At 42.9% G+C, this 26,026-nt stretch overlaps 1 long non-coding RNA gene across 3 annotated transcripts in view; it reads left to right on the top strand.

Moving 5' to 3' along the window:
• LOC106148480 overlaps positions 1-14,623 on the top strand; it is a 15,128-nt gene extending 505 nt beyond the window's left edge. Inside the window, exons 2-4 of one of the 3 annotated variants that reach the window (XR_001233967.1) lie at positions 10,743-11,120; positions 11,663-11,731; positions 13,575-14,623. This is a non-coding gene — a long non-coding RNA (uncharacterized LOC106148480). Of the gene's footprint in view, positions 1-10,742; positions 11,121-11,662; positions 11,732-12,362; positions 12,904-13,574 lie in introns of those variants that run through there. The other 2 variants (XR_001233965.1, XR_001233966.1) reach the window with 2 other exon arrangements.
• Positions 14,624-26,026: the final 11,403 nt, after the last annotated feature.

Below are 26,026 nucleotides of genomic sequence, written 5' to 3' on the forward strand. Positions count from 1 at the left end.
CCCCCTCCCCTCCTCCCTGCCTCCTTCTTCTCCCTCTTCCCCTCCCCGTCTCCCTCTCTGTCGTGCTGGCAATTGAATCCACATTTGCCAGGGAAACATGGGAAGAATCCTTTATTTAGAGGGCATGGAAAGGGCTGGGGATATAGCTCAGCGGCAAAAGAGCCTGCCTGGCAAGCGCATGGTCCTGAGTTCAATTCCTGGTACAAAAAAAAAAAAAAAAAAATGGCATGGAAAATGCCATCTTCTTTTTTATGTATTTTTATTAGTTCATATTAATTTTACACAGTGCTGGGTTCCAATGTGGTATTTGCATGTGCACATAACATGTTCGATCCTATCCAGCTCCCCACTACCCTCCCTGCCAGGCATCTTGTGAATAGGGCATCTTATCAGGCATAATTTTGGAAAACAAGAAATATATCATATTTGGAGAAAAGGCTTGTGTAATTGGAAATATCAAGGGAATCAATTGAGAAACTGTTGCAAATAATAAAAGAATTCCGTGGAATAACATGGAAAAAGATTAACAAACAACTACTTTCTCATACGCCAACCACAGCCAACTAAAAAATATAATGCAAGAAAATACCCTATTTACAATAGCAACATAAAATGCACAAAAAGTTCAAGTTGTAATGAAATTGCAATATCTCTCTACAAAATATTTAAGAATAAAGGCCCCAAATCAAGAAAACCTTGCCAGGGGCCAGGGATATAAAACTCAGCAGCACAGTGCCTGCCTGGCAAGTGCAAGATAGAGTTCGATTTCCAGTACAAAAAGAAAAGAAAAGAGGACTGGGGATTTAGCTCAGTGGCACAGCACCTCCCTGGCAAGTGCAAGGTTGTGAGTTCAATTCCTGGTATTGAGGAAAAAAAAGAAAAAGAAAAAGAAAAGGAAAGGAAAAAGAAAAGAAAAGAAAACCTTGCCAGGCATGGTGATATATGCTTGTAATCCCAACTACTAGGGAGGCCAACATAGGAGGACTGCAAGTTTGAGCCCAGGATGGGCAATTTAACTAGAATTTGTCTCAAAATAAAGAAATAAAAAAGGCCTGAGGATGTAGCTCAGTACAAAGGCCCTGGGTGCAATCCCTAGTAGTGCAAACAAACAAGTGGGAAAGATAAAAATAAAGAAGAAAGGAAAAGAAAATCTTATTCTACCAAAGGGCATAAAAGATTTGAACAAATCGTCATGTTCTTGGATAAGATGACTAAATAATGTAAAGATGTCATGTTCCCCCTAGATTTATATCCATATTTAACTGTGTGGCAATATGTTTTTGTTTTGTTTTTGAAACAGGGTTTCACTACATAGTTCAGGCTGGCCTTGAACTTGCTATGTAACCCAGGCTGGCCTCAAACTTGCAGTGATCCTCCTGCCTCATCCTCCAGATTGCTGGGATTACAGGTGTGCACCACCATTCCTGACTCCAACATTTGTTTTTAATTAAACAAGTCTATAATAAATTTTGTAAGAAAAATAATGAAAAAGGACTAGCCTTGTCAAACATTTAAACTTATTAAGTGACTATAATAATTAAAACAGTGTTACATTCATGTATGAGTAGATGGAAGACTAGTTAAACAGGCTGGAAAGCCCAAAATATACTGAAAATATATACAAGATATAAGCTAGAATATTCAAAGAAAATCAGTGGGACAATTGGCTAGTACTGTGGGTAAAGCAAGTTAGATCCATCCCGCACTTTCTTCAGCAGGATAATTTCTACCTGTATTAAATATTTAAATAAGAAAACAAAGATACTAAGACGAAACATGGGGAGAATCCTTTATTTATAGGGCATGGAAAATGCCAGGTTATAACTTGAAATTCACATGGCATTTGACTGAAAATAACAATAACAAACTTCTGCATAGCAAAAAGATCAAAAACAAAAAGATAAACAAAACCTATGTTGCAACTGCCTATAATCCTAGTGCTCTGGGAGACTGAGGCAGTAGGATCACAAGTTTTAGCCCAGCCTGGGCAACTTAGTGAGACCCTGTCTCAAAACAAAATATAATAGGGATTAGGGATATAGCTTAGTGCAGAGGCCCTGAATTGGATCCTTAGTACCACAAAAATAAATAAATAAATAAATAAAAAGAGAAATTTCACTCAACTCATATCATAATAGCTAATTCCCTAATATGTAAAGAGTGTCAAGAATTCAAAAAGAAAAACACAACCCAATTTCTAGTAAGTAAGGGATAGAAACAAGTGAGTCATTGCAAAGAAAGAGGGAGAGATGCTCAGTATGACTCATAACAAGGAAAACACAAACTAAGACACACTGTGCTGTCACTTTTTGCCATCAGATTGGGCAAAATCCCCAATGTTACTTTCTTTTTTTTTTTTTTTTTTTTTTGTTTTTGTTTTTTCTCCGGTACCGGGAACCGAACTCACGAACTTGCGCTTGCCAGGCAGGCGCTTTGCCGCTGAGCTAAATCCCCAGCCCCCCCAATGTTACTTTCTGTTAGGGAGGCCAAGCAGCCTCGTGTGTCTCAGGTGAAGAGAATGAAGGATATGGATATGTAGGAAAATTTGAAATCTTCAAAATTAAAAACGCCTATGCACCTTCACCCAGTAATTACACTGCTGAGGGTTTACAGCAGTGAAACTTACCATTCAGTGTGCAAGGAGAGATACGCAGGGTTACTCCCTACGGCATTGCTCATAATGGCAAATGATTAGAAAGAACCTAAGTGCTCATCAGGAAATGATTAAATACATTGCAGTATATTCACACAGTGGCACACAGGCATAAAAAAGAATGAGTGGGAGCTAGGTTTGGTGGGCCCACCTATAATTCTACCTGTTAGAATGGCTGAAGCAGGAGGATCTCAAGTTCAGGGTCAGCTTGGGCCATTTAACAAGACCCTGTATCAAAATAAAAAATACTTAAAGGGATGGAGTTGTAGCTCAGTGGTAGAATACTTGCCCAGCATGCATAAGGTCCTGAGTTGCATCCCCAATACCGTGATATACATAGATAGATAGATAGATAGATAGATAGATAGATAGATAGATATAGATGTATTTCAAAGGAAGGAAGGGAGAAAGAAGAAAGAAAGGAAAGAGAAAGAAAGGAAGGAAGGAAGGAAGGAAGAAAGAAAGAAAGAAAGAAAGAAAGAAAGAAAGGAAGGAAGGAAGGAAGAAAGAAAGAAAGAAAGAAAGAAAGAAAGAAAGAAAAGAAAAGAAAAGAAAGAGGGAGGAAAAAAGAAAGGAAAAGGAAAGAAAGAGAAAATAGAACAGAATGAATGGGACCCCCAGTTTCACTAAGGTAGAATGCCTCCATTTCTCTCAGAACCTCTCTCTGGCAAGTAAAAGGCCATAGAAAATCTGAAGGATAGAAAGGAAAAAGGATCCTATGAACCAATAATTCTCATGTACTTAGATGTAAAAATTCTCAGCAAAATATTAGCAAATCAAGGCCAGCAGTGTATAAGAATTATATACCATGACCAAGTGGAATTTATTGCAGGTATGTAAAAAGTGGTTTAATATTTGAAATCAACCAGTGTCATCTGTCACATCAGTATGAGGCAGGAGGTAGCTAAGAAACAGCAGGGAAAGAAGCAAAGGCCCACCCTGGAGCCTGCTTTGTGGGATAGAGCCACCTTCTGAGTTAAACATTAACCCAGCACCGGTATCTCCAGGTCTAAATACAGTGAGAGAAAGTAACCAGGTAACCTAGCTCAGACGCAGGTCTCCAGGAGAGCACCCCATGGTCTTTAGCAACGCATGGCTTGACCCCAGCCTCAATGAACATGTCACTGACTGTGCAGTTTTGATCCTGCCCTCTGCATGTGCTTTAATAATCCAGAGGGATTTATCAAAATTTAAAATGTCTGTGCCCTTTAGCTGGGCACAGGGGCACATGTATGTAATCTCAGCACTTGGGAGGCTGAGGCAGGAAGACTGCATGACAGTTTCTCCAAGGGCCATAAAATGTCAAAATCTCTACCATCCAGGGCAGGAGTAGAGCCAAGCTGCTCATTGACAAGAGTCAACCCTCAGAACAACCCCTCAATCCTGTCCCAAACCCTGATGCTTAAAACTCTGTGAGGAGAAAAGAAACTCTTTGGGATCTAGTGTTAAGGTAGAGTTCTTAGACTTGGCCCCAAAATTAGGGTTAATAAAAGCAAAAATTGATAACCTAGACTTCATTAAAATTAAAAACATTTTTCTTCGTGAAAGACCCTGTTGAGTAACAAATTGAGAGAGAATATTTGTAATCCACATTTCTGAAAGATTGATATCTAGAATGTATAAAGAACATTCAAAACTCAACAGTAAAAAACAACCTACTTAGAAAATAGGCAGAATACAGAAATAAACTGGGCATGGTGGCATATATCTGTAAGCCCAGCACCTGGGAGGCTGAGGCAGGAGGATCACTATGAATAATCCAGCCTAGGTTACAGTAAGTTCAAAACCAGTCTGAACTACATAATGAGACCCTGTCTCAGGAAAAAAAAAAAAAAAAAAAAAGGAACAGATACTTTCACCAGATAAGGCATATAAGCAGATAAGGCATACAAACATATGAAAAGATTTTTAATAGTATTAGGCATTAGGGAGCTGCAAATCAAGGCCTTGATGAAATGTTATTGTCAGACTGCCTAAAACAGCTAGGCATGGTGACAGATGCATATAATCCCATCTACTTGGGAGGCTGAGGCAGGAAGATCACACATGCAAGGTCAACCTGGGCAACTTAGTGAGACCCTACCTCAAAATAAAAAAATAAAAAGGGCTGAATATGTAGCTCAGTGTTAGAAACTACCACCACCGCCCCCGTTCAATTCCCAAAACTACAAAAAAAAAAAAGGTCAACACAAAAATTAATAGCAACAGCAAATGCTGGGGAGGATGCAGAGACATTGACTCATTCATACACAGCTGGGGAGAACGTACAATAGCCCTTTTACCCTGAGGAGGACTTTGGTCATTTCTTACCGGGGGAAAAAAAGCAGTAGGTGGTTGCTGGGGGTTGGGGAAGGAGTGAGGGGGAGTTATTGTAAAGTGGATACCAAGTTTCATTTTCACGAGATAAAAAGACGAGTTCTAGGGATACATGGTGGTATTGATTGCACAACAGTATGGATGCACTTACTGCCACTGAGCTCTACACTTAAAAATGGTTACAATGGAAAATTTTATTATGTATATTTTACTGCTACTAAGTATGCAACTATGGTACTATACAACCCAGCGGCTACCCCCTTGGGCATTTATCCTAGAGAAATGAAACATGCTCACATGAAAATCTGGACACAAGTGCTCACAGCAGTTTCATTCATAATGGCCAATCCTTGAAATATCCCAGATGTCCTTCAGTGGTGAGTTGTTAAACAAGCTGCGGGATAGCCATACCAGGCCCCAAAGCAGTGCAGTGCAGGCGAAGGCACAGTTATCTCAAAGTAAAAGTCGAATGCGAGAGAGAGAATTAGGATGCTGTCTAGACTGCTGTCAAAAGAGCTGTCAAGTAAAAGGAAAAGAAGTTCCCAAGAGTATAGGATTTGCATGCATAGAGAAATCTGGAAGGATACACTACGGGGAGAGCTGCATGGGGAAGAGGGGTAGACAGCGGAGATCTATACATGTTTATAGTGTTTGGAGAAATGAAAATATCCCCATTGCCACTGTGTAGAGAGTCAATTGGAGGGGCCAAGGATGGACACACTGGAAAGGGACATCAGCTGGGTATGGTGCACACGCCTGTAATTCCAGCACTCTGGGGGAGGCTGAGGCAGAAGGACTGTAAGTTTGATCCCAGCCTGGGCAATGTAGCAAGACTCCATCTCAAAATTTAAAAATAAAAAATTTCTGGGGATATGGCTCAGTGTGAAGACCATGGGTTAAATCTCCAGACCTCAAGGGGCCAGGGCATCACGGCACCCTGCTAGACAACTGCGGAGCTCCACACTCTCCAGTACGGCCTCACTTGCCCATGCAAACAAGTCACCTGGCTTAGAAAGCTTTCTCACCCATAGGATGAGGCAGCAGCTCAGTATAGCCTGGAGGCATTTCAGTCTGGCCCCCAGCTGATCTCCCAGGCTCATGTTCTATTTTCTCAACCATGGTGCTTTCCTTTACTGGAGCACTTGAGATGTTGTTATACCTCTGTAACTTTGCCTGGTGCCTGGGCTGTTCCTGCTATTGGAATGCTTTTCTTTCCTCGTTTTTTTTTTTTTTTTTTTTTTTTTTTTTAGACAGTGCCTCACTATGTAGTTCAGGCTGTTCTCAAACTTGCTACATAGCCGAGCCTGGCCTCAAACTTGAGATCCTCCTGCCTCAGCCTTCTGAACACTGGGATTACAGGTATGCACCACCATGCCAGCCTGGAATACTTTTTTCTGCAGACTTTACTCTTAAAATCTCAAACTCTTGAAGGCCAAATGCAAGGTTCTCCTCTTTCTTGGATACTTCCATGACCAGTCCACCTCTAAAAGCCCCAGACGCAATTACTCACTGTTAGGTCTCTCAAAACACTTTCTCTAGCTCAGTGAGGTAGCAAATGCCTGTGACCCCAGCACTCTGGGAGGCCGAGGCAGGAAATTTGCAAGTTTGAGCCCAGCCTAGGCTACTTTTGAGACCTTATCTGAAAATAAAAACTAAAAAGGGCTAAGGAGTATAGCTCAATGAAAAGGCCTTGGGTTCAATCCCTAGTACCACAAACAAACAAAACTACTTTGTCTAGCTGTCATTACTTCCAATACGGTATACTTGGGTATTATCTTAATTAAATTATCATTAAATAGAGACGCTGTTTAACTTATGATGGGGTTGCAGTGCAATAAATCCAGTGTAAAGTCAAAAAGTCTAAATCATCTATAATTAACTGAGTGCTTATTTGTTTAATAGCCTCCTCCCCTGCTAGACTGTCAGTTCTGGGAGGGGAAGTAGAGGGCCCATGTCTGTCATATAACCTCACTGATGGGAACAATGTCCAGGATCCTGGAGCTGTGGTGGTTTGGTCTGGTTTGGTCCGGTTTGGTTTGGTTTGATTTGATTTGGTTTGGTTTGGAGACAGGGTCTCGCTATAAAGTTCAGGCTGGCCTTGAACTCGTTGTAGTCTTCCTGCTTCAGCCTCTCGAGCACTTGGGATTACAGGTGTGCGCTACCGTGCTGGGCCAGAGCTCACTGTTAAGGGACTATCTGAAAGGCCTGAGATCTTGAACCCCCACTATCTTACTCTGTGCTGCTATAACAAAATACCTGAGACCAGGTAATTTATAAAGAACAGAAACTGATTTCTTTGCAGTTCTGAGGCTGAAAAGTCCAAGATCAAAGCAGCAGGAGATTTGGTGTCTAGTGAGGGCTGCCACCTGCTTCCTATATGATGTCTTCTTGCTGTGTCCTCTGGCAGGGTGGATACTGTTTACACATGGCTGGACTGGCTCCTGCAAGCCCTTTTATAAGGCACTGACCCATTCATGAAATTGGAGCCGGCATGGCCTAGTCACCTCTTAAATGCTGGGTTAAAGGTCTCCCTGGGGTTCCAGCCCAACAGCTGTCATGTCGGAAGCCTCTCCAGCGTAGGTAAGGTAAATGAGTCAGGGACCCTAGAGCTGTATGTCCAATAGAGGAGATACCAGCTACAAGTGGCCATTTACATTTAAATTAATTAAAGTTACATTTATAATTCAGATTCCTCCTCCAGCTAGCAATATTTCAAATGTTCGATAACCGTTTGTGGTATTTGCACATGATGGAGTACTACTCTGCCATAAAAAAGCTAAATTTGACTCATGTGTAGGAAAATGGATGCACCTTGAGATCATAATGTTCAGTGAAATAAATCAGACACACAAGCTTAAATACCTCATGGTTTCTCTTTAAGAGAAACCCAAAGTATAAATAAAGAGCAAAGCATAGATAATAAAAAGTAGAGAGACAGATCTTTCTCAAAGAGGATCGGGAGTTGGGTGGAGGCAGGAGAGAGGGGATGCAAAACAGGAATTAAGGTGTGTTAAGTACATGTACCAACTCCACAGTGGGAAGGTAAACAGTATGTGCTGCAAACATGTACTGATCAAAAACCCATCTGTGGCATCGGACAGTACGGAATTGTAATACATTTCCACCATGGCAGAAACTTCTATTGGACACCACTGGATTAGACCGTTACCCTAACTCTATGCTTGCTGTAAAATATAGCAGTCTTGCAGCGCCTCAGAGGGCATGCTGTAGGTCCAGGCTGCCTCAGTTTGAGCCCCAGCTCTGCCAGTCACTAGCTGTGACGTTCAACCAGTTACCTCACATCTGTGTTTCATTTTCTTCACCTGTAGGTTGGGGAATCTCGGCAATATCTACTCATGAGGTCGCTGCAAGGATTCAAGGGGATAGTGTGTCTCAAACACTTGGAAAGTTAGCCAACTCCTGCAATGTTTTAACACCTCCTATTTGCTTTTAACCTTCACAATTTCCCCATTCACTAAATGGGTGCTATTATGATTCCTGTTTATGGACAGGGAAACTGAGTGCTGGAGGAAGCTGTCCCAAGTCGCGTGGTGAATCAGTGACCGAGCTGATTTGAGCTCCAGAGTCCTCAGTTTTTCTAGACTTGAAGCTACATCTCCCTACCAGGGGTGGGACTGGGTTTGCCCCCACGCCAACTGGCACAGTTCTTGATCTCACTCCACAGCCCTTTCTGCCAGATGAGCTTCTGCCAACCTGACCAGGGGCTCCAAGCACTTGACCCTCATCCGCAGGGGCCTCTGCCATCAGCTGGCGCCCGTCAGAAAGCCTTCTCCTGCCTGGTGCCCTGATGCCAAGACGCGGGACCTGCAACACTGTGCAAATAGAATATGAATTCTGCTGACAGGGTAATAATAAGGCTCCTAAATCAGCACTTGGACTTTTTGCTTTACATGTATTACTCAAATTACATGTCAGGGATTAATATACATTATAAACCAGATGTGCCAGTTACATATTTCTCTCTGAACATCTCTCAGGTGCCTCTTAAAAATGCGACTGGTGTTAATCACACATCCTCCCACCAACCCAGGCCCTTCATGGGGCCACACCAACAGCAGGGGAGCCGGAGAGGGGCCCCGAAGAAGTGGAGGCTCAGAGGAGTGAGAGGCTCAAAGGCTGATTTTCTCTCACTGGGATCAGGGTTTCACAACCACTTCTGTATCCTTCCAGTGCACAGGCTGTGCATTTCTGCCTGGGATCCTCAGTACTTAGCCAGGATCTAGCACATAGTACATGTTCAGAAAGCGTGCTAGAGGCTGCTGATCGCCTACCTGATGTCTCTCCTTCCCTTGCTTACAATGAATGAGATCCAGATACTGCTTGAGGCTATAATGTACCAAGCTAAAAATACTCCCCTTTGCATTTCCTTTGTGACTAGTAATGGGTATGGGAACCAGCTTTGGCCAGTGAGATGGAAGAAGAAATATTCTGGGAATTTGTGAGAAATTTTAATATAAATTTTAATGTATTATGTTCTTGTCTTGGTTACTTTTTTCTCGTTGCTGGGACAAAATACCTGACGCCCAAAATTAAGGAAGGAAAGGTTTATTTCACTTACAGTTTGTGGAGGTTTCAGTCCATACTTGGCAGATTACAAGGCAGACTGGCACATGGCAGAGGGCTGCAGCTCATGGCAGCAGAACACAGCAAAAGCAACTAGCATAGCCCAGAGAGGAATGGAGGAGGAATGGCCTCGAGCACCCTTTTCCTGTCTCTTACATATGCAAACTATCTACCCAAGGACGGGTGCAGCTCTCACACCCATCAAACTCTAAAAGCCTGCCCCATGGCTGCTTGAGGCTTTGGGGGGACACACAGATTCAAACCATAACAATTCTTTTTCTCCCTATCTAGAATATAGTTGTGATGGTCACAGTTGCAGCCATCCTACAACCAAGAGGTAATGAGCATGAAAATAAAGGCTTACATGTTAAGATAGGAACATGAGAAGATGGAAAGAGCCTGGAACCCTTTGGACATATTTAGCCTTTGTGCTAGCCCTATTCTGCTTACCTCCAGATATGTAATTATGTGAATAAAGAAGGTAAATAAGCTCCTCTTTTAAGCCAGCAGTTACCAGAGCTTATTGTATTCCTGATATATTTGGTTTGGGAGAGTCTGCCATCCACAGAGAAGCAACTCTTGGGCCAGCCCATTGGACCTTGCCTTTCTTCCCTGAATAGTGCCCATCACCATAATTTCTGCCTCTGCCTTCTCACCCTGGCACATTGTATACACAGCTCCTCTTTTCCCATTCCTGTTGCCTGCCTGGCTTCTGTAGGCATTTGGTGTATGACATCTGCTCTTGGTAATCTCTATAAGCCCCCTGAGTCATGATGATGATAATAATTGTGGTTATAAAGGTAATAGCAGTTACTGATGGCTACTATGAGCCAAGTAGCTTGGTGAGAGTTTCACATACATTACCTTACTTTGTCCTTAAACGGGAAGAGCCCTCTGTTAGCCCCACTGTACAGGTGAGAAAACAAAACCCAAGATACAGTGAGTCAACCAAAATTTCCTCGTTTGAGTAGAGTGCTGTTCATTTGGGCTTTGAACACAGGCATTGTGATCTCAAAGTGGGTGCCTCCTAACCAATAGGCTATACAGCCTTCCTATGAATTAAGAAAAAATAAAAAACGACAGCTGGAGAAAAAAGGGAGAGAGAGACAGCGAGAGAGAGACTGAAGTGCCAAAGTGAGAGGCGGGGGGCGGGGCTAGTTACCTTGACTGTGTTCTGTTTCCTTGTGAGGCCTGGCTGCAGTCTGAACTTGGATTACAAGGAACTGGCATTCATAAGCGCAAGCAACAGAAACTGATTGGGAATTTAAGCAGAAGAGGAATCAGAGGAGAAGCCACTGGGGAGTCTGGCGTTGATTGCTGGGAAGGCTGCAGTAGCAAATCTGAACACCATGCTAGCAGAGGCACAGGGCTAATCTGGTCCCAGAACCCTCCACTTCTGCTAACCGTACCCAAGCTCCTCCTCCCATGGACACTAGGAACAGTCACTGGCCTTAGAGCCTGAGCTTTTCCTGACACAGGTTAGTGCTGCTTCTGTGGCCACCACCACTAGTCTGGGCCTCTGCACCACCTCGTGTCTTTGTGTCACTGGCGTCTCATTCAAAGCAAGGTTTGTGCCTCTCACCCTCAAAACTTAGGTTAGAGGTCAAAACCTTAGCTGCAAGGGAAGCTAGGAAAGGCAGCAGCTAGCATTTCCACATCCCACAAGGGGACAAGTTGTATTTCCCACCAAGATTCCCAGGGGGAAAAGTTCCCAGATGTGAGTATGGATTTCTGAGGCTGGGCAGCCAAAAGGGACAGTGAGCCCCTGAAAATTCCCAAGTGTCCCCTTTTAAAGAAGCTAGCTCCGTGATCACTATCACTGAGCTACACGGGAAAGATGAGGTACAACTGGAGCAATGATGGAGAGAGAATATGAAAGTGAGGAAGGGAGGAGGGAAGCCAAGAGGAAGAGGAGACATGCTGAGGTAGCAACATTGGGGGGCAGTATGACTCCCGGCCTAAAGGGGCAGGAGACACGGTGTTGTTTATGGGAATGTGGAAGGAGCTAGAGCTGGAGAAGGAGCTTCAGAATAGTACCCATCCTTGGCTCTGGCGAGGGGAGAACTGGGGGAATAAACACCCTCATTTCTCTTTTCTTGCTTCCTGCAGTTTTCTGCAGGTATCTCCCAAGGGGCAACAGGAAGCCAGAGAACGAGGGATCGTGACACATTCATAAAGGTGAGCTCTGCGGCAGTTTGGGAAGGTGAAACCGAATAGCTAACAACCCACGGTGTGGCCTTGACCCTATCCTTCAGTCACTCTGAATTGATTTGTCCACTTTATATTGAGGAGATGCTGACATTTTGCAGTTCTCTCTCCAGCCTTCTCTGCTTCTCATGTCTCCTGCGGCCTACACCTACCCTGTAAATCTGCCCCTATGGCAGCCTCTGCTTGACGGTCAAAGCCTTTGGTTTCCAAAAAGCAGGGCCTTTTCTATGTGGTCACAATGATTCTTTGCTCCAAGTGGAATCAATTCTCCACCCAGCTTCTAAAATTCTGATTTGAGGACTTCCTGGGAATTTTGCTGTATGAGCTATTTGCCCTTTCAAGGTGTAAAATGTCTGTCCAGGCTTCCAGGGTTGCCTCAATAGGGCTGTTTCTTTAATCCTTAATGCCTCACTTGGTCTCTTTTTCCTCTCACAACTTGATCCTCCAGCCGAATTCTGTCCTAGCTTCCCAGTCTCCACTGAATGATCAGCTCTCCGTGACCTGGTTCTCAGCCTCCTCTCTTCTCCTGCTTACTACAAAGAATATCTCATTGCTACCTTACTCTTTAGTGACCAGCATGGTTTGAAATGTTCTTGCCTAGATCTCTGATGGGAAAAGCAAAGTTCTGAGCAGACGACCTAGATCAATGAACAATGGAACTATGAAGATAAAGCTTAAAGGAGAGGGGCAACCCACGTTTTGGACCCCTTTCACTCTTAGAAGCTTTCTTTCAATAAATTCTTCCTACTCTAAACCTCCATTGTTCCTAGAGTTCATTCCTCAGTTTTAAAGAACACAAACTTAGTGTTTTGGACATTTAGCAGGTTGGGAGTTTCTTTCCCCTATATCATTTGGAGATCGTCCACTGAGATAATTGGACAGAGACTTAAAGCTGTAGGTCTACCCAAAGCAAGAACACCTGGAGCCTATTGAGGGCCTTTATTTAGACCCTCTGTGGAGTATCTCTTACTGCCAATCACAACTATGACCCTCTTCAGCTGGGAGTAACCAGATCGGGTCTTCACCCCTTGCCCCCTCACAGTAGTTAGGGGTACTTCTTCATCGGGGTAATATTATAGACAGCTAAGTTAGGTAGAAATATTGTAGGCAGTCGGGCAGGGCTGGGCCCTGGAAAGGTCAAAGCAGAAGACAACTGTGGCTGGAGGCGCATTCGCTGAAGGCCAGACTTCAGGAAAAAAAGCAAATGCTCACGCATATACTTCCCCTGGGGATGAACAGCAGTGATTGATATTCTAATTAGGCATCAATCACCTTAGGGTGGGGACCAAACCTCCTTAACCCAACCCTCCAGCAAAGTCCTTCTCTGCCCCATGTGCGCTTGTTACCTGACTTCCAATTTGATCACCATTTAATCAATATTTCCCCAGCAACTATACTTGTTGTAACCTTAGTGGTTGACCATAGTCTTGTCCCACTTCATACCCATCTTGGGATTTCCCATTGGACCAATATTACCTAAGCAACTATACTTGTAATCTTATTGGTTGACTACAGTTCTGTCCCACCTTGAACCTGCCTCACCTCATGCTTTACTCAGTAAACACCCTTGAGAAATGGGGTTGGTGGACAACCCACTTTCTGGACCCCGTTCTGTCCCTCTGAGGCAGCTTTCTCTCTCTCAATAAATCCTTCCTACTCTTAAAACAAACAGAAAGAAACTTAAAGAAGAGACACTTAGCAATGTGGTCATATAAAATCAGTGCATAGTTCAGACAACACAATGAGTGATCCAAAACGTGTAACGTATATCTGTGTAATGAATGACAATCCTGTTATAAAATTAGCATCACAGTTTTCAGGGAGATGTAGCAGTGGCATGGATGCTGATGTCCACCCAGAACTGCCCGGACTTGAGGAACAGAAGACTTAGTCCTCCAGCTCTGGGGAGCACAGTTGGCAGGTGAGCCTTACCTGTAATCCTTTTTTGGGGTTGTCCTTGGCTGCCATGTTTTTGAGGCAGCCTCTATGATGATTGATCAACTTGAAGCCACAGAGGCTGATCCCCTTCCCCCAGCTCAGGACAACTCCACAAAGATCTATCTCGGGGCTGGAGATTTAGTTCAGTGGCACAGCGCCTGCCTGGCAAGTGCAAGATTGTGAGTTCGATTCCTGGTACCAGAAGAAAAACAAAACAAAACAAAACAAAAACCACAAAGATATATCTCAGGCTCAGAGTTCTCCATAGAGTATGCTGGAGTCTTGGTCCTGATATCATAATTCAACCACTCTGTCTGCCGCATCCTGCTGCATCTCTTTTCCACAAGTGTTGAGCCCAAGAGCGCTCCTTAAGTGACTTTTTAGTGCTGATCTCTGCCTCAGAGCCTGCTTCCCGGCAAAGCCACCCAGCACTCCTCCACCCCTACTTATGTCCATGCTCCTTGCAATGTCACTTACTAGCTTCTACAATCAAGAGTTGGGGGCTAATTTTGCCACACCTTAAATCTAAGATTGTGTTGAGATTTGCTTTGGTCAACAGAATGAGACAGAAGTGACCTTGCACTGGATCTGAGCCTGCACCTCCAGAAGCCTTGCATGCTTCTGCTCTCACTCTTGGAACCCTGCCACTACCCAGAGACCAAGCCCAGGCCAGCCTGCTGGAGTGCGAAAGACCTGTGGCCAAGCTGCCACTGTTGCCCCAGCTGACCGTGAACCAACCCCAGAAGCAGAGCCATCTAGCTGGCCACAGTGTGTGAATGAACCCAGCCAAGGCCGGAAGTAACACCTAGTTGAGCCCAGCCCAACTTACCAACCCAGAAATCTATGTGCTTAAAGAGGATTTGTTTTAAAGAGACTGAGAAAAAGCAGCTGCTTTTGCTGTAGCACTAAGAGAAACAGACCCAAAGTCTGATTCTCAGGGCCCCAAGATGTTAAAATCCAGGCCACCTCAAGAGGAACTGCCCTAAGAGGCCCCCTAGTCCATGCCCTAAATGCAAAGGTGACCACTGGAGATTGGTCTGCCCTCTGAAGCAGAGGTCCCAGAGCTCAGACCCATCCTACCAGTTAGTCCAACAGGAATGAGGGGGCCCAGGGCATACTCTGCCTTCTCCCTCTGGCCAGACTGTCATCTCCATGGAGGAGCCCCGGGTAATGATGACTATGGAGGAACAAAAAAACAGCCTGTTGCTATACACAAGTGCAAGTCTCTTAGTCCTTCTTTTCAATCCTGGCCTTCCTTCCAGCCATCATACCTCAGTGAAAGGAGTCACTTTCACGGAGGAGATAATATGCTATTTTTCACAATCCTTAGGCTGTAACTATTTGTTAGATCCTTCTTGTGTATCTCTGTCTTCCTGAGAAATCACTTTGAAGATACCACCATGTATTACAGCAGCCATTGATATTTTCCTCCTAACCTATCCATAACTTTGTAATGTTTGTATTGTTCCTATCCTATTTTGTAAATGGATGTATGTTTATTATTATGTGTTTCCTACAACAACCATTGAGAATAGTTAATGATTATTCAATAGGTCACTCATGTATAGCTCTATTTATTTTCTTTAGAAGCTACTTTGAAGATACCAAAGTATAGTACAACAATGATTGATAATCTCCTACCTTTTTTGTCTGTAACTCACTATTATTTGTCTATTTGTTTTCCTGAGAAACTATCTTGTAGATAACAATATGTAAAACAGTAATCATTGATAATTTCCTACCACTTTGTCTGTAATTTGGTAAGCCCCCCCCATTATTATGTTATCCTTCTTTTACTCTTTAAAATAAAAAATTAAAAAAAAGAAAAGTATTTGTTTTAAGCAAGTTGCCTTCAGGTGGATTTGCTACATAGCAATTCCTAACTGATACAAGAGGGATCAAGACCAAGAACACCAGAGCCCCAGAAAACAGCTTTCCATGAGAACATGGGAGAAATTTATTTCTTACCTCTATGAAGAAGCCTAGACACAAAAACATAGAAAGGAGGACAGAGGAGATGGTCAGCAGGCGAGTATGTGAGTAGGAGCAATGCTGGTTGAAGCAGCAGGCAGAATTCCCCAGGGGCAATGGGGCTGTGTTCATGGACATGGGATGAGATCTAGAGGTGGAAATACCTAGCACCTAGTGGTTATTTTGAACTTGCTGCTTCTTTTTTTTTTTTTTTTTGATGTAACCACTTATGTGTATTTGCATCCCATCTAAATTTTCAGCAAATCTCCTTATAAAACAAGAACCTTTGCTGGCCATGGTATCACATGCCTGTAACCCCAGCACACTAGAGGCTGAGGCAGGAGGATTACCAGGAGTTTGAGCCAGCCTGGGCTACAGAGTGAGTTCAAGGCCAACCTGAACTACATAGTGAGATCCTGTTTCAAAAAACAAAATAAAACAAAAAACAGGAACCCTCACTCTGCAGGTGAAAGTATAAACATGGCACATAACCTCGGAGATCAGCAGTTTGATAGTATTTATCTAGTGATACACAAAATGCGTATGCCCTCTGAGCCAACAGTTTCAATTCTATATGCACGTGTGCACCAGGAAATTCATACAAAATGTTTGCTCTTCACAGCATCGTCTGTTACAGGAAGTTTTGGACGAACTTTAATTGTCTACAAATAGAGCTTCAGATAGATGCATTTATAAATATTTATGTGATAATATACTGCATAACAGTTAATATGAACAAACTATATGTGTCTATATGTATCATCAAAAACAATTCTTAAAAACACATTACTGCTTTAAAAAGTCATGTTGCCTAAAATAAAATATGATCCCATTCATGTGCATTTTAAAACCATGCAAGACAAGCACTTATGAATTCATTCTGTCAGTATAAAAGCAAGATTTGGAACCATAGACCTCAAATTCCTGTTGAGGGATTCCTCTGGGGAGGGAGGTAGACATAGGAGATTTTACTTTTAGTCCTGTTAGATTTTTAAAAATCAGAAGGTAAATGTTGTAAAGTGGTAACGCTAACTTGTGAGAGCTGGAGAGCATGGGTATTTATTAGATTACTCTGTTCTTTTCTGTATTTAAAATTTATACTGAGAAAAAATCTAATTATATCCATGAATGCTTTCTGTGATTTGAGCAGTTATTTGTCTGTGCATGTGGCTGAGCTTCACATCTGGGACACAGAGATTCGTGCCAGAATCAGGCCTGGGAGGCAGATGCTACTGAGCATGTGAGTCCCTCGGGGTCTCCCGGGGCTTGGGCCCTGTGGACCCGAAGGCCAGCCATGGAGATGGAGCCTGAGTCCATCTTCCTGCAGTCCCCCACGACCCTGGGGACGTCTGGGTACATCTATAATTGTTGCAGACATTGGCACCAGCAGAAGCAGGTCTCATAAATTAAATGAGCGGTGAGGAAATGTTTCTCGGTTTGCTCATATTCAGTGTCTATGATCCGGCTTCACACAGATGATTTTCTCTGATAAGTGTACAGCTCCACACACGCTTTAGGAACGTCTCTGGAAGTGACCGAGTTGGGAGCATTAGTTGATGAGAGAGACAGAGCTAAAAACCAGCGCTGAGCAAAGGAGCTGCGGGTGAGTCTGCAGTGAGGAGGAGATTCAGGCAAACTCCCTGGTTCTCACCTCAGAACCCACGCCCACTTTGGACATTCAGTTCACCCTCACCTCCTGTCTCTCTGGCTAAATTTCCTCTCTAAAATCTCAACATGTACCTGCATTTCATCTTGATTCCTGTCCCAGGCCTTGTTAGAGTCGTGGTCAGAGCTGACTTTGTACCCCATAAGTTGTGTGATGGACAAGTCAGCTTCACTGAATCTCAGTTTTCTCACCCACGAAATATAGATTGCAGTCTTTGCCTTCCCACATGGCTGTTTTTAAAAACTAAATAAAATAATGGGCAGAACAGTGCACTTGCACCCTGTAAGGCTCTATATAGCACAGTTGTAAACTAGTCCATATTTCTTGGGAGCAACTGCTATAGATTCTTTTATTTCTTTAAATTCAAAAGGGATAGGAACAAGGACCAGGAAAAGAAAAGAAAAAAATGATAGGGACAAACCACTGAGGGAGTGCAGGGTCGCTTTACTATTATTAAAATCACTGTAGTTGCTCCAGGAGAAGGCGCTACAACACTGTGGCCTTCCCGTGTCACTGAGTGGGGCTTGCTTCGGGCTGCTGTGATATCGCAGCAGTCACAGGGACGAGCCTGTACCACTGTGGTGGTGAGTGGAAGCTTCCTCCCCCGCAGCGGGGCCAGGTGTGACATCAGGTATTCATGTCACAGCTCTTGCACTCATCCGTTCGCCTCTGGAGTACAGATGCCCAAAAGGCTTCGTGCCAGTGCTATTTACATATCTCTCCTTTTTTTGTTTTTGTTTTTGTTTTTTTCCCGGTACTGGGAATTGAACTCATGACCTTGCGCTTGCCAGGTAGGTGCTGTGCCACTGAGCTAAATCCCCAGCCCCTACATGTCTCTCCTTAATAAAAGCCACAGTTAGTTTTCCCTATTTCCAGTCTAAAAATTGGATCTGTTTCCTTTAGCAGGGCTGGTAACAGAAGTTTTAAAACTTTCATAAGATGTAAAAAAAAGAAAGAAAAAGTACAAAAATAATAACCCATATTTCATTATGTTTAATCTTGGCATATTTTCTTCCAGTCATTTTAAAAACTAACTCTATTGGTTTGGGAAAATTTCACAATCCTTTTATGAAAAATCAAATGATGCAGGAAAGAAATATGAAAGGAGGGGAAAAATTACACCAAATTCCATTATTGAGAAATTACAAGAGATGAAACTATTTGAAACATCTGTCTATGCTGATATAAAATTAGGAAGATGAGACAAAACATTTTACTAAAGTGGGATTATGTTATGGGTTCAAATTTTAGTTAAGATATTACTTTTTTGTTATAATTTACTTGAAGAAAAAGGAACTGGGGAAACTAAAGGAATTATTGAGTCAAATGTTTCTATACGTCAAGAGATAATTTCTTAAAATATCCCTCTAAATTTGTAAAGACAGGGTTACAAAGCACAAAAGTTGTGGTCATTATGCTTTTATTTTAAGCTATGTGTTTCAGGCCCAGTGTGGTGGCGCACTCCTGTAATTCCAAAACTCGGGTGGCTGAGGCAGGAGGATTGCCATGAGTTTGAGGCCAGCCTGGGCTACAAAATGAGTTCAAGGTCAGCCTGAATTGCACAGTGAAACCCTGTCTCAAAAAGACAAAGAACAAATAAACTATGTGTTTAATTTTGTCTATCTTTTTATATCTATTTGTTCAATGTCTATCTTCCCATTTTGAAAATGATGACACTAGCCTCTTATTTTACCTCCTATTGTTGTTATTTATGTTATTATTTTTACAACATTCAGATGTTTATCTTTTTTTGTCTTCTAATGACAAATCTAATGGAACTTTTTTATTTTTATTTTATTTATTTATTTTTTTGAGACAGAGTTCTCACCAATTTGCTCAGACTGGCCTGGAACCTGCTGTCCTCCCACCTCAGTCTCCCAAGTAGCTGGGATTACAGGCATGGGCCACTATGCCCAGCATATATCTTTTTAATTTGAGATTTAATCCACGTATAAAACTCACCATTTGTCTTTTTGAGACAGGGTCTCCCTATGCAGTTCAGGCTGGCCTTGAGCTCACTTCGTAGCCCGGGCTGGCCTCAAACTCACAGCGATTCTCCTGCCTCAGACTCCTGAGTGCTGGGATTACAGGTACATGCCACCATGCCTGGCTGCTATTGTGTTTTGCTCCTTTTACTTAGTACAATATTTTCAAAGTTCCTCCATGTCACAGCATGTTTCAGTGCCTCACCCCTTTTCAACAATCAAGTAACATTCCATCGTGGAATCTAAAGCATTTTGTTTCCCCATTAATCAACTGATGGACATTCGGGTTGTTTCCATTTTGGAACATTAGGAAATAACATTTGTGTATAAACTGTACTATGAGTGTGTGATTTCAGTTCTTTTGAATGTCTCCCTAGGAATGGAATTCCTGGGTTACACCATAGCTCAATGTTTAAACTTTTGAGGAGCTGCCAGGCTGTTTTCCAAGCGACTGCACTCTCATCAGCCACGTAGGAGGGTTTCAATTTCTCTGCGTTCCTTCCCCACATTATTGGCTATTTTGCTTTAGTTTTTGCTTTTAATTTGTAGTTCCCTAATTACTAATGATGATGAGCATCTTTTCCTTTGCTTCCTGGAATTTATTTGTGTATCTTTTCTGGAGAAATCTCTAAGTTCTTTGCCCATTTTTAAATTGGGCTATCTGTCTTTTTGTTGAGTTGTGAGAGTTCTTTATATATTTGGAATACTAAGTTCTTACCGGATATGTGATTCGCAAATGTTTCCTCCCAATTCGTGCATCTCTTTCTTATTGCAACACTAAAGCTTTTCATTTTGGTGGAGTTTACTTACTTTTTGTTATTGTTTGTGTATTTGATACCATGCCTTCGAAGTTACTGCCTGCCAGGTGCCAGTGGGACGCACCTGCGGCTCCATTTACTTGGGAGGCTGAGTCAAGAGGATCAAAAGGTCAAGTCTCTCCTGGGCAGTTTATGAAGACTGTCTCAAAATAGAAAGGCTGGGGGTGGAGGATAGCTGGGAGGTAGCTCGGTGGTACAGCACCTGTGGGTTCAGTCGCAGTACAAAAAAATGAGGGAAGGAAGAAAAGAAGAAATTCTTGTCAAATCCAAAGTCACAGAGATTTTCATGTTTTCCTTTTGAAAATTTTATAGTTTTAGGTCTTACATTTAAGCGTTTGATCCACTTCGAGCTAATTTGTGTGGGTGCAAAGTAGGGTCCACTCATTGCCTTACATGAGATACTCAGCAGTCTAAGCACCATTTGTTGAAGTAACTATTCTTTCCTCATTGAATTGTCTTGGCGCTGTTGTGGCAGGTAATGTCTTGATGTGTGGGATTTTTTAAATTAAAATTTCCCAGAAGATTTGTCTGTCTGTAGGTTTGTGTGGGGTTTTTGTTTGTTTGCTTTTGGGTACCGAAACCAAACTCACGACCTCACGCTTGCCCGGCAGGTGCTGTGCCATTGAGCTATATCCCCAGCCCTGTGCTTTTATTTTTCTTGTCTGTACATCTGTGCAGAGAAATTCACTTGTCTTACATCTTCTTTTCATTGTGTTTATCTTCCACATTTATTAATTTCTAATTGTTTTAAACTTGTTTTCATCCAAATTTACTGTGATAGTCTCAGATCTTCCCTGAATGTTAGCATTGCTGTTTTTCAGCAATGTATGTTTCTTGCAGTTTTAAATTATTAGTGCTGTGGGGCATGGTAGTGCATGCCTGTAATCCCAGCACTCAGGAGGCTGAGGCAGGAGGATTGCTGTGAGTTTGAGGCCAGTCTAGGCTACCTAGTGAGTTCAAGGCCAGCCTGAACTATGTAGCATGACCCTGTCTCAAAAAAAACAAAAAATAAAAAATAAAAAATAAAAAATAAAGTATTAGTGCCATAATGATGCTATTTTGGCTTTCAATTGGTTTCCTTGGGTCTTCTTCATTTAATTTGTATCATTTTATTATTTGTCATTTTTAACATTTTATTTTGAGTTCTTTTAAATAAAATTAGTGGGTCAGAGATGTAGCTCAAGTGGTAGAGTGCTTGCCTAATATGCATGAGGCCTTAGGTTACATCCCAGCAATATAAAATAAATAAATTAGATTAGATTCTTATTATATTTTTGAAGTATAAAGCAATTTTCATTAGTTTTTTGTTTATTTTGTTTCTTTGAGACAGGGTCTCACAATGTAGTCCAGGCTGGCCTTGTACTCATGGCAATCCTTCTGCCTCAGCCTCCTGAGTGCTGGAATTATAGGCATGTGCCACCATGCCTGGCCTTCAATAGTTTTCTTTTGTCCTTTTAATTATGTTTTCTTCTCACGTTGGCTGTTTTGTTATTCTATGTTTGTTTGGGTGGGTGATACACACGTGAATAGGTACACACACACTGAAAGGGTATTGATGTCATCTTTGCATCTTGCTTGCTTTGTTCCCCACCCTCCTGGGGACTGGGGACTCAGCCCAGGGCCTTCATACTGACCTACATCCCCAGCCTTTTGAGAGGGGGCAGGTAGCTCCGTGTGAAGGGTCTTGCTAAATTACTAAGTTGCCCAGGCTGGACTTGAACTTGTGATGCTCCTGCCTCAGCATGGCTCAGAGTGCTAGGATTACACATATGTGCCTGGTTTAAGTTTCCCCTTTTCATGATAATGCCAGTCATAATGGATTCAGGCCCACCCTGATAACCTTACTGTAACCTGATTCCCTCTATGAAGACCTTATCCCCAAATACATTCACATTCTGAGGCACTGAAGGCTTAGTGTATGTGAATTTTGGGGGGTCACAGCCAACCCATAACAGTTGTCTGATTTGTTTAGTTTGGTAGTTTGTGGTTCCCCCCCCCCTCCCCCGCACACACACGTTGATTATCTTTTGCTTATATTCTTAAATAGAGAAGAAATATTTCAATGATTCTCTTAACCTGGAAGCCTCTTCCGTTTGCTTTGTAACCCCTGAATCACAAAGGGGTCATTCTGGCTCTCTAGTTCCGCTGTCTCTAGAAAGGTCTATCTGCACAGCCCACTTTGTAGTCACAGTCACATGTGCTTCTGGGTTCTATCCCTCTTACCACAAGTAAATAAATAAATGGCATCACATTTGCGTGTAACCTACTTACTTCCTCCTGTGTACTTCTTTTTTTTCTTCTGGTGGTGCTGAAGGTTGAACCCAGGGCCCTGTACATGCTACAAGTGTTCTGCCACTGAGCTGATTCCCAGCTCTTGTGTACTTCAGGTCATCTTTAGGCGACTCACAACACCTAGTGTGTTATAAATGCTGTGTAAACAATTGTTATACTGTATTGTTTAGGGACTGATGACAAGAAAAAAGTCTGTACGTGTGCGGTACAATGTTTCTGAATATTTCGTCATCAGTTACTTAAATGCACAGATGTGGAACCCAGGAATCCCGAGTGCCATCTGTATTTTATATTTCTTGTGCAGACCTGGACTTCAAGTAACCAAAAGGTCCGATACCCACCCTGATACTAGCAGCGATTGAGAGTTATCATTTACCAGTAGCTATTCTAATGAGGCAGAAAACAACCAAAGTTAAGGCATTGCTGGGCCAATGTGCTACCTAAATCTTCAATGGGGCATTGCAGTATAAATTAACTACCAGTGGCGGTATTGATCATCAGCATGACCTCATGTGTCCCTTCTTCTGATCTCACCTATCATAATTCATCTTGGAACCAAGCCCCTGGGCTCTGGTACCTGCCAGCTGGGTCTGCAGCTTCACTCTGAGGCAGCCTGCATTCGAGTAATAATTTATTCTCAGAATTGGCTTTTCCCCAGTCTTTGCAAAGGATCTGCCAAATTGCATCTCCAGATGAGACCAGCCCCCCTCCTTTTTCTTTCCTTTCTATCATTTTAGAATTTGTAAGACGATGTAAATTTCCCTTCATCTTGATGAAAGTGTGAATGAGTAATGCCCACCTAAAAATGTAAACCTTGAGGAGCCGAGCCATTTACATGAAGAAAACTTCAAATATCCATTCCAGATCACACGCAGGCCACCCAGAGGGAGGCATTCATTGTGAAATTCAATTACCAGACTTTGTTCAGCTGCTCCCTGGAAGACCAATTAATTTCCCCCCTTTTCTGCATGTGGAGCTTCTTTGTAAAGCTGCAATTAAGGGGCTTCCAGAAGCAGGGCCTGTTTTACCTTTTAGGTAAATACAATGAAACAGGAAAGAATCTTATTCTTGCTATGGGTGAGGAGCCTAGGGGCCAGGAAGCAACTCACAGCTGTGGTCAGAGCCCCCATTTCAAGTCTCTGTACCCCTTGCCCTCCTAGGTTAGCCAGGGAAATGTGGAAATCCAGCGTGAGTCCTTCTGCGTCTGTGGCAGATCCTTGAGCCAGATGCCAGGGCAGCCTGAAGAGGAAAAAGCCTGCTTAGCTAAGGTCCAATGGTAGGAGATGGGGGCTAACGGCATGGTTAGCGCCGTGGGGTGTTGTAAGGGAAAGAGCCAGGCTGTGCACTAGCAATTAGATGCTGTTTCTGATGGCCACTTTGTATTCTTATTTTATTTTATTGTACATTTCTTAACAATCATTTTTGACTACCAAGCCCTTTCCATGAAGCAAAACTCATGAGGGAGAGGCCGGGGGTATAGCTCAGTGGCATAAGCACTTGCCTGGCAAGGCTGAGGTCATGAGTTCGATTCCCAGTACCAAAAAAAAAAAAATCTCAAAACTCATGGGGAGAAGAATAATATATAAAACATATAAATGGAACTACTACAGTTTGGGGGTGGATGTGGAGCGAAGACTCAAATAAAGGACCTTCTCTTGGCTACCTAGGACAGCCCTTGAGCCTCCACAAGGCATAGTTAAAAAGCCCCTGGGGTCGGGCATGGTGCCACATGGCTGTAATCCCAGCTACTCAGGAGGCTGAGGCAAGTTCAATGCCAATCTGGGCAACTGAGTGAGACCTTGATTCAAAGTAAAAAATAAAAGGGGCTGGGACTGTAGCTGGTGGTAGAGCACCCGCCTACAGTCTGCCTACATGGTAGAGCATGTGGGAGGCCCTGGTTTCAATCCCCAGCACCACCAAAAACAAAAAAATGCAGCTGGGTTGCAGAGTGGTCTCCAGAACACCCCTCTTAACTGTCTTGCTAACCCTCTGCCCAAGCTGGGACCTGTAGGCAGCTAGCCTCTCATCCAACATTGTACAGATCTATCTCGGCCTCACTGGGACAATAGGAGCAGCACCTGCCTCACTAAAGTTGTAAGAATTAAATATGAAGTATTTACTGTGGCGTGTGGCACACAATGGGCCCTTCAGTGGTCATTGTTATTCTCAAGATTATTAGTCAGCCGTGGACTCAATTTTACCCCATCCAGTACTCACACTCTAATAAATGAGATCATGTCTCTGGATTCCTAGCCAGTTACCTGCCTTGCCTTAGCCTCTTGGGTCTTACCTTGGGCTGCAGAACTTCTCGTGACCTGCATGGGTATTAAAACCCATGTTTTAATAAGGGACTCTTCCCAGTCCTTTACTATAGTTTAGACTTTAAATGTCCCCCAAAGATCCATGTGTTAAAGGCTTACTATCCAGCGTAACACTATTGGATGAAATCTTTAAGAGGCAGGGTCTAGTGGGAGGTCTTCTGGTCATTTTGGGCTCTCTCCTTCCTTCCTGGTCATAAGGTAAACAGCTTTGCTATGCCACATGCTCCTAACCAATGCTGTGCTGCCACAGGCCCAAAAGCAACAGGGCCAACCCACCATGGACTGAAACTTCCAAAACTGTGAACCAAATGAACCCTCCCTGTTTTTAAATTGATTGTCTCAGGCATTTAATAACAGTAATGAGAAGCTGGCTAACATATGCCATGGATACACCCTGAGAGCTACTGCAACATCAGCTGAGAGTTTATTTTTCTTCCTTAACCATCATTGCTATTTTCAGATGCTTAGGGGTTTTCCTTTCCTACTTCTGAAGTCAGCTATGCATTAAATAGATATGTTTTAAGCCTTTTGTGCAGCATTTCCCTATGTTGACAGTTGCAGCAAGGCTTCACATAAGCTTGGTAGATCACATTGCTGAGAAAAATTGCAGAATTTTCTCTGTCAAATAGTAATGTGAAGATTTTCATTTTTATTCTCTTGTGCTGCTATCTCCTTCTTCTGAGCCTGAATCTGTTTCTTCTAAGGAAGGCCAGGCACACTTATTGAGCTGTAGATGTCCATCTCCTGTGGCAGTTATAGGCTAACTTCAGCACAATGAGACAAAAATTACTTATTCTCAAAATGATCCTAAAATGCTGTACAAATTGCCTCTAAATCACCAGAACCTGGATCTTTAGAAATTAACTTCTTTGGTGCCTTTTCCTGTGTAGTTCTGTGTCCTTTCCCCTAGAGCAGGGAGAATGGAGGTCTACTGAGGAAGAGGGAAAGAATAAATATAGTCAGTAGAGTACATGAACTTCTAGCTAATAGTTAAGCCCCTGTACCTCACATTGTATCCATCGTAGCCTTCACACGCATTTCTTTTCATACCTTGCACAGCCTTCCAGGGGACTAGGGCCAGTCACACGGGAGATGTTTGTGTTCTGTTGAGCACCTTGGGTGGGGCAGGCGGGGTGCTGGTTGTGCCTGCTGGGGAGCCAGGGCCAGGAGAGCAGGATTACTTTGCATGCTGGTGGGAGAAGAATTTGGATGTGGAATGAGCATGATCCAGGGTGGAAGTTTAAGAAGAGATGAAGGTGGGTTGAGGGAGAGAA

This window comes from Chinchilla lanigera, unplaced genomic scaffold (genome assembly GCF_000276665.1).
Source record: "Chinchilla lanigera isolate Chin_1 unplaced genomic scaffold, ChiLan1.0 scaffold00021, whole genome shotgun sequence".
NCBI classification, from domain to species: domain Eukaryota; kingdom Metazoa; phylum Chordata; class Mammalia; order Rodentia; family Chinchillidae; genus Chinchilla; species Chinchilla lanigera.